This window comes from Epinephelus lanceolatus, chromosome 3, assembly GCF_041903045.1.
Source record: "Epinephelus lanceolatus isolate andai-2023 chromosome 3, ASM4190304v1, whole genome shotgun sequence".
Classification (NCBI taxonomy): domain Eukaryota; kingdom Metazoa; phylum Chordata; class Actinopteri; order Perciformes; family Serranidae; genus Epinephelus; species Epinephelus lanceolatus.
In genome coordinates, this window is record NC_135736.1 from 13,663,464 (window position 1) to 13,676,550 (window position 13,087).

The 13,087-nt window shown below is 41.9% G+C and overlaps 1 protein-coding gene across 2 annotated transcripts in view; it reads left to right on the forward strand.

The window, feature by feature from the left end:
* The window catches only part of LOC117255684 (alpha-1,6-mannosylglycoprotein 6-beta-N-acetylglucosaminyltransferase B-like), a 161,146-nt gene that overhangs the window by 55,867 nt on the left and 92,192 nt on the right, over nt 1–13,087 (forward strand). The gene's annotated exons all lie outside the window — the stretch shown is intronic.

Genomic DNA, 13,087 nt, shown 5'->3' on the forward strand with positions numbered 1-13,087 from the left:
TAATGCTACTGCTCTCAGTCTGTATATAGATCGGATGTTAGTTGAGCAGGTCACTAAAACTACATTACTGGGTGTTACTGTCTTGGTCTGACTAGATCAATCACATTGTCTCCATGGTGGGAAAGGACATTGCCATGTCAAGGAAATGTTCTGGTTATGTTCCACCTTCTGTTATGAATGATGTTGTTCGGTCACTTGTTCTGTCACACCTGGAGTACTGCCCAGTCATCTGGTCAAGTGCTGCTCAAAAACACCTTAGAAAGCATCAAATTATACAGAACAGGGCAGCCAGATTAGTTCTTCATTGTTCTTTCCGTGCCAATGTGTGTGAGATGCATAATTGATTATCTTGGCTGACTGTGGAGGCTAAACTAAAATCTAGTCATTTGTTATTCATGCATACTGTCATCTTGAAAAATACACCTCAGTTCTTTAGTGATAAACTATAGTGGTTTTTGTCATGGGTATGTGACACGTCAAGTGAGCACTGGTCTTCTCAGCACCAAGTCCACAAACAGATGTTATGACAGTTTAGAATTAGATATTTCTTCAAGAAGTCACTGAAACTAAAATTGATGAATCATGTAAATTTTGTTATGGTAGTTCTGGAACATTTTTGTGAATTGTATTGTATTTTATTCTATTTCATTTACTTGGTGTAGGGAGTTTGTGACAATGTTGTTATTCTTACTCTGTTTTTGTCCTAATTTTGGGTTGATTTTGAATTCTATTGTCTCGTTGATTTTGTGTGATTTTAAATTGATATATTTTTAATGGGGTTTTTTTTTGTGTTGACCACAGGAAGACTAGCGACCACTTTGTGGAAGCTAATGGGGATACGAATAAAGAAAGAAAGAAAGAAAGAAGACTGGCAACTTGCGGAGCTTTAACGCTTTGCACAAAATATGTGATGTTGCTTTTGACTTGTGCACCCTTAAAATGGGGATAGTACAGCAAGCGTAAACCTAGCTCAGAGAAGAGGAGCTCCTTTGAGGCATTTTCGAAAAACAACCAAGATGACTGCAGCTGATGTGGTACTTCTGTACTATTTTCAATTTCTGACAGCAAAAACAGCAACACTCACAGACATATTGACGCTAAACCATCACAGCTCATCTGTGCACTTTGGGGTCTGTATACATTTGTCTGTCACTCAGCACTAGGTCACGTTGTGTTGCACTGGTTGTGGGTCTGTTCAATTGCATCCAGAGGCATTTTGGTCTACCCCCATCGATAACATTGTCGAAAATTAACCAACTCACATTTGTGATTTGGTGTGGCGATGTCAGGCTACATAACTGCAGTATTTAGTATCAAATGAATACAGTTATTTGATACAAAATGCCTTAAATGGCTGTGATAGTGTGAGCGTTGTTCCGTCCACTTATGAATGGAATAAGTAACAGACAGAGAGAGAATGCTTTTATGATACAGTATCAGGAGTGCTTTGGTCATCTCAGTTGTGTATAAACAGAGAGCAGCTGGCAGAGCTTTGTAAGATCACTTATCTTTTATGACAGATAGACATGAAATACTGTAATAACACCATCGTACTTAAGAGGTATTCCTCATTGTCATTCATACTGCACATCACCTCTCTATCTCCACTGTAGTCATGGCTTATATCGTCTCTCCTTTTTTTAGTCCTCGCCTTATTGTATTTCGCTCTCATCTTCACTCTCATTTTTTTCCCCTCTTATGGTCGCTTGTGGAAATTGCTGCCTATTACCTCAAAATCGCTGCTGCAAACAGACAAGTCTTGTATGACCTTCCTGCTACTGCTTTTATCAAACGGCTCCTCTCTTTGCCCCGTTAGTACCAAAACATCCAATTTGTCTTTTCTATCTAACATTGCCTCCGTTCTGACTCCTTTCATTTTCAAACAGCCTGACTAAACCCGGTGCAGCAGGAGTGATGTGATACACGCTGACAGAAATCCCCTCACTTCTTCGAACCTTGTTAAATGATCCCGGATAAGCGTTCAGGTTCAAATCTACGCCGAGGCACTAGAGCGGAAGGATGGAACGATTAATATGGCCTGGCGTTGGTGTTAACTGCAATCAGTGTCTAGTAATGGGCTGTTTAATGTCGGAGGGGGGGGGTATCAACTGCGCAACTGGGGAGAAGTGTCCTGCAAGTAGGATGGTACACGCATGCATTCACTGTAGCAGAAATCAATTTCTTGTTATTGCCTTGAAAGGGGGAGTTCGGGTGGATAAAGGGTTATGGTCAGAGTTTAATTAGGGTCAAACACGAGAGCTCAAACCAGTGTTGTGTGACTGTCATGTTTTAAATATAGTTAATGAGCAGTTTGCCGTTAGTGAATACTTTCCCTTAGCCTACATTTTGCTAGATAACAGACAGATGCAATGCGGTGTGTTAAATTATTGCATATTTATGATAATTACTTCATAAGGGGGAGGCATGGTAGTGCAGGGGTTAGCATTGTCGCCCCACAGCAAGAGGGTTCCTGGCTGAAATCCAGGGTGGGGGGCTCGAACCCCTGTGTGGAGCCTGCGTGTCTCCTTGTGTCAGCATGGGTTTTCTCCAGGTATTCCGGCTTCCTCCCACAATCCAAAGACATGAAGGTTAGGTTAATTAGTGACTCTAAATTGGCCGTAGGTGTGAATGTGAGTGTGAATGATTGTCTCTCTCTACATGTTAGCTCTGGTGACCTGTCCAGGATGTACCCTGCCTCTTGCCCAATGTCAGCTGGGATAGGCTCCAGCCCCCCCACGACCCCTAACAGGATAAGCAGTTACGGACGATGAATGAAGAATGAATTTCATAAGGGATATATGCTATTCTTAAACCAAAACAAGTGATTATCTTAACATTATCGTCTAAAAATACCAGTCCACTAATGCAGCTGCTGTTCACGTTGTGTCAGATCTAAGATAGAGATGGGATGGATCTCCATGGTTACAACTAGCCAGTAGTCACACCTTTGGATAGGGCTGGGTGATAAATTGATTTTATCGATTAATTCGAATTTGTAGTTTAGGCCGATTTGTTTTAATGAAAATCGAGTTTCTACAAAACCCAAAACCAGTGAAGTTGGCACGTTATGTAAATCGTAGATAAAAACAGAATACAATGATTTGCAAATCCTTTTCAACTTATATTCAATTGAATACACTGCAAAGACAAGGTGTTTAATGTTCAAACTGAGAAACTTTATTTTTTTTTTGCAAATAATCATTAACTTAGAATTTAAAGGCAGCAACACATTGCAAAAAAGTTGGCACAGGGGCCTTTTTACCACTGTGTTACATCGCCTTTCCTTTTAACGACACTCAGTAAACGTTTGGGAACTGAGGAGACCAATTTTTGAAGCTTTTCAGGTGGAACTCTTTCCCATTCTTGCTTGATGTACAGCTTAAGTTGTTCAACAGTCCGGGGTCTCCGTTGTCGTATTTTACGCTTCATAATGCGCCACACATTTTCAATGGGAGACAGGTCTGGACTACAGGCAGGCCAGTCTAGTACCCGCACTCTTTTACTATGGAGCCATGCTGTTGTAACACGTGCAGAATGTGGCTTGGCATTGTCTTGCTGAAATAAGCAGGGGCGTCCATAAAAAAGACGTTGCTTGGATGGCAACATATGTTGCTCCAAAACCTGTATGTACCTTTCAGCATTAATGGTGCCTTCACATATGTGTAAGTTGCCCATGCCTTGGGCACTAATACACCCCCATACCATCACAGATGCTGGCTTTTGAACTTTGCGCCTATAACAGTCCGGATGGTTCTTTTCCTCTTTGGTCCGGAGGACACGACGTCCACAGTTTCCAAAAACAATTTGAAATGTGGACTCGTCAGACCACAGAACACTTTTCCACTTTGCATCAGTCCATCTTAGATGAGCTCGGGCCCAGCGAAGCCGGCGGCGTTTCTGGGTGCTGTTGATGAATGGCTTTCGCTTTGCATTGTAGAGTTTTAACTTGCACTTGCAGATGTAGCGACGAACTGTAGTTACTGACAGTGGTTTTCTGAAGTGTTCCTGAGCCCATGTGGTGATGTCCTTTACACACTGATGTCGGTTTTTGATGCAGTACCGCCTGAGGGATCGAAGGTCACGGGCATTCAATGTTGGTTTTCGGCCTTGTCGCTTACGTGCAGTGATTTCTCCAGATTCTCTGAACCTTTTGACGATATTACGGACCGTAGATGATGAAATCCCTAAATTTCTTGCAATAGCTCGTTGAGGAATGTTGTTCTTAAACTGTTCGAAAATCAGCTCACGCATTTGTTCACTAAGTGGTGACCCTCGCCCCATCCTTGTTTGTGAATGACTGAGCATTTCAGGGAAGCTGCTTTTATACCCAATCATGGCACCCACCTGTTCCCAATTAGCCCGTTCACCTGTGGGATGTTCCAAATAAGTGTTTGATGAGCATTCCTCAACTTTCTCAGTCTTTTTTGCCACTTGTGCCAGCTTTTTTGAAACATGTTGCAGGCATCAAATTCCAAATGAGCTAATATTTGCAAAAAATTACAAAGTTTACCTGTTCGAACATTAAGTAACTTGTCTTTGCAGTGTATTCAATTGAATATAGGTTGAAAAGGATTTGCAAATCATTGTATTCTGTTTTTATTTACGGTTTACACAACGTGCCAACTTCACTGGTTTTAGGTTTTGTATTTAAAATCCGCCACCGCCACTCCACACTGGGCTCCTGTAGTTCAGAGTGGGCTCACCCCTCCCCCTCGCGCACTTGATACACAAACATGGCAGCGAGCGGGGAAGAACTCGTTCAAGAAAGGGAACGAGTTCTTCAGCGCTTTTGTGTGCACACCTGTGTCTGTGAGTGTGTGTGTGTGTGTGTGTGTGTGTGTGTGTGTGTGCTCACCTGTGTCTGTGTGTATGTGTGTGTGTGTGTGTGTGTGTGTGCACACCTGTGTCTGTGTCTGTGTGCTCACCTGAGTGTGTGTGTATGTGTGTGTGTGTGTGTGCACGCGCGCGCATCAGGGCCAAACTCCGCCGTGCGCGACACAGAGAGCAGAGGAGAATTTTAGACGCGCACCGTGTAGGGACATAAATGACATGCCATTGTGTAAATAACATAACACACATCAGGCTCAGCCTGTAACATAAGGCTATTTAGTTTGTTTAATAAAAGGACAAGGTATAGACCTGTTCTATAGGAAAGGTAACCTTAAATGACTTCTGTTGTGATCCAATATGATGGTAGGGGAAACACTGCCGTATGATAAGAAAGGGGTCCAGTGGAAAGCGATCACAGATGCAGTTGCCATGTATATTGGTGCCCATATATAGGCTACCGTGGAAAAGCTGGGGTTTATTCACATGCTGAAAGCTTTGGACACCAGGTATGTGCTACCAGGCCGCATTTTTTTTTTTAACTAGGAGGGGAAAAAATCGATTTAATTCGTGATTCAGATTTTTTTGTGAAAAAAACGGAGATTTTTTTTTAGGCCATATCACCCAGCCCTACCTTTGGATTATTCACAATGCCAATTGACAGTGTTTACATTAGCCTAAGTAGTTTAATTTTCACATTACCTTTATATGTATTCTTAGCAGAGCTGGTCTTGTGGGGGTGAAATTCAGCATGCATGTTAAAAATAGCATTATATTAGGGTTTAGTTGGGGTGCCTGAGTAGTACTGGGGAAAAAAAGCACACAGCTACCGCTGCGGAGACCCAGACTTAATCCCCAGCAGCAGTTCCTTTAGTTTGGCTAGACGCCCCATTACACACAGCTGGCATTCAACCTATTACCCACATTTGTAGCAGAGATTGCAATGCTGATTTAGTTCCTTTACAGTTGTGGTCCATTTTCACAAAATGTTGATGTTAACTACCCGCTGTATGTATTACCCCTAATGGAAGTAACAATGACTGCTTAATCAAATATCAAGTGATAATGCAATGTGAAGGGGGCATTGTTTTTTATTTTAATCCAAATATCACAATACTTTTTAAATACCGTGACATCGATATTGTGACGATATTGTAGGGTTGAGAGATTTTTGATTAATAATCATCTGCAGTGTGGATATAATGACTAAGAGAAGTCTGTGATGTTCATGAAATTTACATCACTTTATTGTACTGCAGGCTTTAATTATACTATTAATACCAATATATTGCCCAGCCTTGTTTTAAAGTATTGTTATATTATCTGCAAAATATTACATTTCCATGAGCTGCAACATTTCTTTTACAACAGCTCTAAAGACGACTAAATGAAGCACTAAGTGGCATGATTCAGTGTTTTGGTTGTAATAAAATCTGTGATCACACCAGCAAAATTAGCCTGAAACTCCTACATACAGTTTCAGTTCAGTCTGAGGACATGTTTCTGAAATTCACAGCTTGTTTCCTTTATTTGCATTCTGATTCACTGAAACGAAAAAATATTTTTGCTGCTACTTTTAAATCAAGCTCTGAGAACAGGAACTGAGAATGTGCGACTTGTAAACATGACTCGCATTTGATGTCATTTAAAATGATGTGTGTACAAATTGACGCAAGCCGCAGAGGGTTATAAACATGAAACTCCCCACAGATGCCAAACGTCATTCAGCAAGCTAAAGAAAACTTCCTGCAAGCTCAGAGATTTATCACAGAAACTTCTGTTACACAAAGTTCACATTTCTTTGTTTAATTCTTGGTTGAGTTCTCCTTGAAATTCGTTCGCTTCGACAGCGGCGCTCTGTGAACAATATGAAATCAAAATCACAGCAAAACAAAATCCATTTTATTTTCTGAGTACAGTGTTGTTTGGACTGAATGGATCCTCGGAGCGAAGCAGCTTTAATAGCAGGAGTGAGAGTTTTGATTCAGGAAGCAGAATGAAAAGAGTATCGACTGAGGAAACTGGTGGGCGAGTAGAAACACATACACACACATACACACTTCTTGTCTTGATGATGTTCCTTTGATGGCTCCCCGCTGAAGGAGGAGAATAATATGTGTTTAACGAGAGTGTGTGTATGTCTGTGTGTGTGAGTTTGTGTGTAAAATTGTCATGCATGTGTGTGTCCATGTATTAGTTCACCTGAGGTAACACTTGTTAAAACCAGTCTGGGCGTGAGACCAGGGCGCAGACCCCTGACAGAGGCCATAGCCTTCAGGATTAATGGCCACACACATGCGCACACACACACACACACACACACACACACACACACACCGTCAGGGATGACCTAAGTCTCTCTTCAGTCCAGTGATTTTCATTCCATCACTCATTTCCCCTCTCTTCCTGTCTCTATTTCTCTGTCTTGTACTCTCCACCTTTACTCTCTCTGCCTCTCCTTTCTTGCTCTTTGTCCCCCTTTTGACGTTCTACTCTTTCTCTTTCTCTTGCTCTCGCACATACTGTATACGCAGAGCGAGAGAGGCTGTGTGAGAGATGTAGTTGAGTATGAGTGACGTGGTAAAGTGTGATTTTAGCCAGCGGGGAAAGGAGCAAATGGGAAGAGAGAGCTTTATAAAAACATAACCCAAATCCAGGCCAGTCAGTCACGTATTCACAGAAAGGCATACACACACACACACACACACACACACACACTCACTAACACACACACTGGGCGGGAGCCTCATCTCTGCGTGAGCTTCATTGGTGCTGACACACTCCCATGTAGCGGCGAATGGGACTTGATGTCTGAGGCCCCAGCCTGCGATTCGCCCATGGGGCAGCCACTCGTTAGAGCAGAAAACGGAGGGAACATAACGAGGGAGGGAGGAGAGCCTGAAAAAAATGAGAGAGAGGGGAACGATGGAGGGGAAAAAGGATGCGGAGTTGATTCACTCGGTTTTACCGCACAGCAGATGAGAGAGGAGATTGGTAAGTCTCCCCTTAGGCACACGTTCTCTGAAGATCACTGCTCTGGCTTGGCTTTACCTATTTCTCCTCCCTTAAGCACCCATCTAAGCTCCGTCAGTAACAACCTTTATCCCAGGAGGCCTTCTTTTCCACAGCTCTCAAGTCAATGTCATACTGCAAGCTTCGCTGGAAGTTATCAGCAAAGCAAAGGAGACACTGAGGCTACACCCACGCTGATACGTTTTTATATTTAAATGCATAGCTATTGCTGTGTTTATGCCTAGCGTCGACACTCCTCCAGCATTGTGGAACACCTAAAACAGACCTTTGAAAATACTGCCGACCCCGTTTAAGCTTGAAAATTCCATGATTGCATTTTAGTCTGGATGGGCAGAAACTAAGACTTTTGGAAACGATGATGACAGTAACACCCACGTTTGCTTCCAGATTTAGTCTTATGAGTCACAGCTTGTCAGGTCACAACATCATAGCTAGGTTAACAAACCTTTTAAATTCTGTCCTTTTTGTTTGGTCACTCCTTTCCCATTGCTATAGCTTCCTCTGGCAATGGATAATGCACACTGCCTGTACCGCTCCAACATGTCGTCGCATTTGCTTTTTAACAGTTTAGCAGATCTGATTTCTACTGCCTTGACAGCCTTATACTCACGTGTAACGTTCAGTAACACTTCCTCCTCATTGTCGGTCCAAGCAAAGGAGTCACTGGTTTAAGTTTGTGCCATGTCAGCAGTATTTTCTGTAAGTAAGCAACCAACCACAGCATTCATACCCAGTGAGCTTGAACGTGTTTTCAAGCATATTAGTGTGGACAGAGATTATTTCTCAAATGGTGCTAAGACATTTGTGTGCACAGAGATTGTTTTTGTTTTAAAATAAAAAAGATATTAGTGTGGATTTGGCCTAAATTCTTTAAATTTCTGTTGCTCTGAGCGTAGATCCGCTGGAGAAATCAACAATGCTGTTTAAACCTAATTTTTGGACCACTGTACATGAAAAAAAAAACAGTCAGTATACATCTGTGTGCATTGATGCATGTGTTGGCACTTGTGTCGAAATAAGCGGTGGACTAAGCGTTGCTGAGTGTGATGTCTTAACACCACGCCATGGGGCAGAATAAGTCAGGACGCAAGCAAACAGACACACAAACCCTCATGCTGATGCCTTGTCACATGCATCTCTTGCCCCAGACAGCTTTGGTTGATGGGATGCTGCCAGAACTGTCCTCTTCCCTTAAGAGGATGAGCTCATTAGATAGAGAGTTAGGGAGGGAGAAAGAAGCAAGGTGAGTATAAGAACACATTTTTTTATACTTAGAAACTCTCCCCCTAGTCATCATTGATTTTCTCTTACCGCCTCTCTCAGTTTCTTCTTCTCAGGGTGTTTTACTTCTGTTCGGCATCTGTCAGTGAATTTCCTCTCACCGGTTTCTTCTCCCCCTATACTTTCCTCCCACTTTGTCTTCTCTTTGCTCTTCCTCATTTCTGTTTTGTTTCCCTCATTTGTAAAAGAGCCAACTGTCTACATTCATCAAAAGGAAGGAGGCTTCATTTCGAGTAGCACGCAACAGTGGGCCATCAAATATGTATATCCCTGTATTCTTTGATCCTAATCATCATTTTAATGTTTCAGTCAAACTGTATTGTTGGCTTCCACATGAAGGCGCAGAGGATCATTTTATTTTATTATTTCTCTCTTTTTTAACACAAAGGTCCCCCTGGTACTCTTGGTCTGTTTGCTGTGGATGGTTGATCTCCCTCTCTTTATTTTCTGCGTACTTTTATTCCAGTTTTTCCTCGACTCTCACTGTATGTTTCTTCGTCTGTCTTTTTGTTCTCGTTCTCTTTGAATCTCATTGTGCAGTCCTCTCTGCACCATGTCAGCTTTTCATTCATTTCTCTACCCTAGTCTCTCCGTCTATGGCTCCCTCCCGTTCTCCTTTTCTTGTGTTCATCTCAAGGGATGAGTTCACATTGTTGCAGACACTAAAGGTGAGATTAGAAGGTCAAGTCTTATAGAGGCCGGCTTGCACAGTCACAGAGAAGCCCCCCCAAAGAGAGCTTTACAGTAACAGGGGTTACTCAGCTTACCAAGCAGAGGTTTTGTCCTCCAGCCCAAATACATTGCAACTTTTATAGGATAGGTACCATGGCAGCTGTGATCTTCTACAGAGGGGGACTTTTGTGAAATGCTCCATGTAATAATATTAATGTTTTAATATAATTTTATAGCCTAATATAATGCTGGCTCTCATTATAAGACAATATAAGGTAATATCTTTAGTAACGCTGTATTTGCCTCACTTGCACATAATGGAGAAGTGAAATTATAATTGGTTCTGTCAAATGCTTTCATTGAGATAACTCTGTTTCAGGGTGATTTCACACAGAGCGTGTTTGGAAAGGTTTATTTACACTGTGGAGATTTTCCATTTGGTGTCCTTTTACAGGTAAAAAGAATGCAATTTGTGGCTCTAAATAAGCACACTAGCAAAAATTAAAAATTGCACAGTTTTTATTTACACTGCAAGAACAGCCCTGAAAAACCTAGTGATCCCAGAAGTGATCCAACATTAGGAGAGTCAAAAAAAGCAACTGAAGCTGTTTCCTTACATGAACCCAGACAGTCCCATGAACCCAGTCATAAACAACAGAGTCTCTTGCTGTTCCTTTAATTTGTCTGACAATTTCAGCTGCGGCCCTTATTGACAGAAGCTCCTGAATCTTGTTGTCTCTCCTGTTAGACATTTTTGCTGCTGTCTTTGTGTAAATGACCTTCCTTCTTCACCTTCAGATGTTTGTTTTCTTCTGGTTTCACGCAAGCCTCATGATAGAAATGTCATCAACATGCCCACTTGCTCACTGGGAATTTTCTCAACAAATACTTGCTCTATTCACACATAGGCTCAATCAGACATTACATAGACTTTTCACGAGGGAACTGACAGGATCAAGTCTGTTAAATGTCTGATCAACCTGATGCAGATGTTTGCGTTCTCACATACAGCCCCTCCGTGTAACGTCTAAGTAATCTAAGGTTTGCTGTGCATGTGTGAAAGGGGCTTATGTTGTCATAGTATATCCTTACCTGGTATGAAAATGGGAGGTCACTTATGCAAAATGCTGGGTGGTTTGCAGACAAGTGTGAAGCGACAAGAATGATGGTCAGCACCTCCACGTCTAAGGCCATGCTACTGTGCTGCAAAAAAGGTGCACAGCCCCTCAGGGTTTGGAGAAAGTCAGTTCCTGAAGTGAAAGAATTTGAGTATTTAGGGATCTAGTTCAGTAGTAAAGGTAAGATGGAGATTGACAGGCAGATTGGTAACGAATCAGCAGCAATGCAGGCGCTGTCTCGGACTGTCGCGGTGAAGAGGGAGCTGAGCCTAAAGGCAAAGCTCTTGATTTACTGGTTGAATTTCCTTTGCAGGGTCTGTGGCCTTTACATTAAGGGGAATCAGTTAAGGTGGTTTGTTGCCTCCTGGATGCTTCTCTGTGGAGGTATTTGAGGCATGTTAAACAGGGAAGGGACCATGCAGCAAACCCAGAACATGCTGAAAGAATTATGTTTCACATTTGGTGTGGGAACGCCCTGGGATCCCCCAGGAAGAGCTGGAGGACATGGCTAGGGAGAAGGACGTATGAGCTACCTTGCCTAGCTTGCTGCAGCAGCGGCCCCAGACACACATAAGTGCAATAAATGGATGGATGGATTGATGAAGCTGGAGTGTCAGGGAGTGGAAAAAGATTTTGCTCTGACTTTCACATTAATTGTGCCCATAGGGTAATTGGTTGTGCAGCAGTCAAATGGAAATGCACGATGAAAACACACAGTACATTTAAAAACATGGTATGAATACATAATAGAAATGGCAAGCTACACAAGTTAAATCTATTTTAAATTAAGTTAAATTATGAACAGAAATATAAAATTAGATCATCCCAAAAATACTGAACAATGGCTTTATAATTTTGATAAAAGAAAATTAACTTCCTTAATGGATACCAAGCAGACAAGCATGCAGAGATAACATATATCTATATGAAAGCTTTATTTTATGCAACAGAAATACTGAACATTTTGTCATATTTTCACATTTCCACAAACTTTTATAAGGCTTCAGAGACAGCTGTTGCCCCTGAAATATAATCGCACTAGAGAATAATGACTTCTCTGTTGTAGCGAACATATTAAACAGGTCGCAAACACACTTAGCAACGCTTACAAGTGGCACTTACAAAGTTGTTAATGGAGCGTGGAGACTGCCTGTGACTTTGATGGCTGCCTCCCATTTTTTTGTTTACTCTTCGCAAAGCAACAAACAGTTTTGTTTCTTCGTATTATTCCCTCATCCCATGACTTATTTATTTAGTTTGGTGTCATGCAGCTGCTGTTGGCATGTAGTTCTTTAAGCGGCCTTGCATCCCATCCTGTACACACACACACACACACTTACACACACATAATCAATAATTCTGATCATAATCTTTGATGATGTGTTATTATGCTGCATTTAATCCTCTGACTTTAATGAGGGTTAATACCATCTGCTGATTAGACAATACAGAGAAAGAGGAAAGCACACACACACACACACACACACACACACACACACACATAAACATGGTGCACACTGAAAACAAGTCATTTGAATGGACATAATGGGCACAGCAGAATGAGCATGTGTGGGTATGCAGGCTTTGTTTTGCGTGATGTGCAATCATGCAGTCAGATGCTTCAGAAATATGCACAAGTACAATCAGCAGCACACAAACAGATGCAAACACATTCACACAGCAAACACACACACACACACACACACACACACACACACACATTTCCCACCCATGTTATTATGTGAATGGGAAGTCTCTCACCCAACAGAGGAAGTGGTATTAACAGCGCAGGTCTTTTTCTATTTCACGCTCCAACCAAGTGTCTAACAATTTGCATCTCCCACTAACACTTATACATCTGTTGAGATGTAAAAAAGGAGGGAGGGGAAGGAGAGAAAGAGAAGCAAGGGACAGCAGAAGGAGAAAAGAGTGAGACAGGAAAATTAGAAACACCAGTGAGACACAGCCAAAAGACAAAGAGAGACGAGCATGTGACTGAAGTGAAGTGATACCATGGGGAGAGGAATAATGGGTGATGAGAGCTACAAAGTAGAGGTTCCCCTTTCGTTTAAATTGAGTTTAGAGTGTGTGACAACAGTGTGAGGGTACCACTGGTTTTAACATGTCTTTGTATCTATTCCTCACCAGGTTTGTGT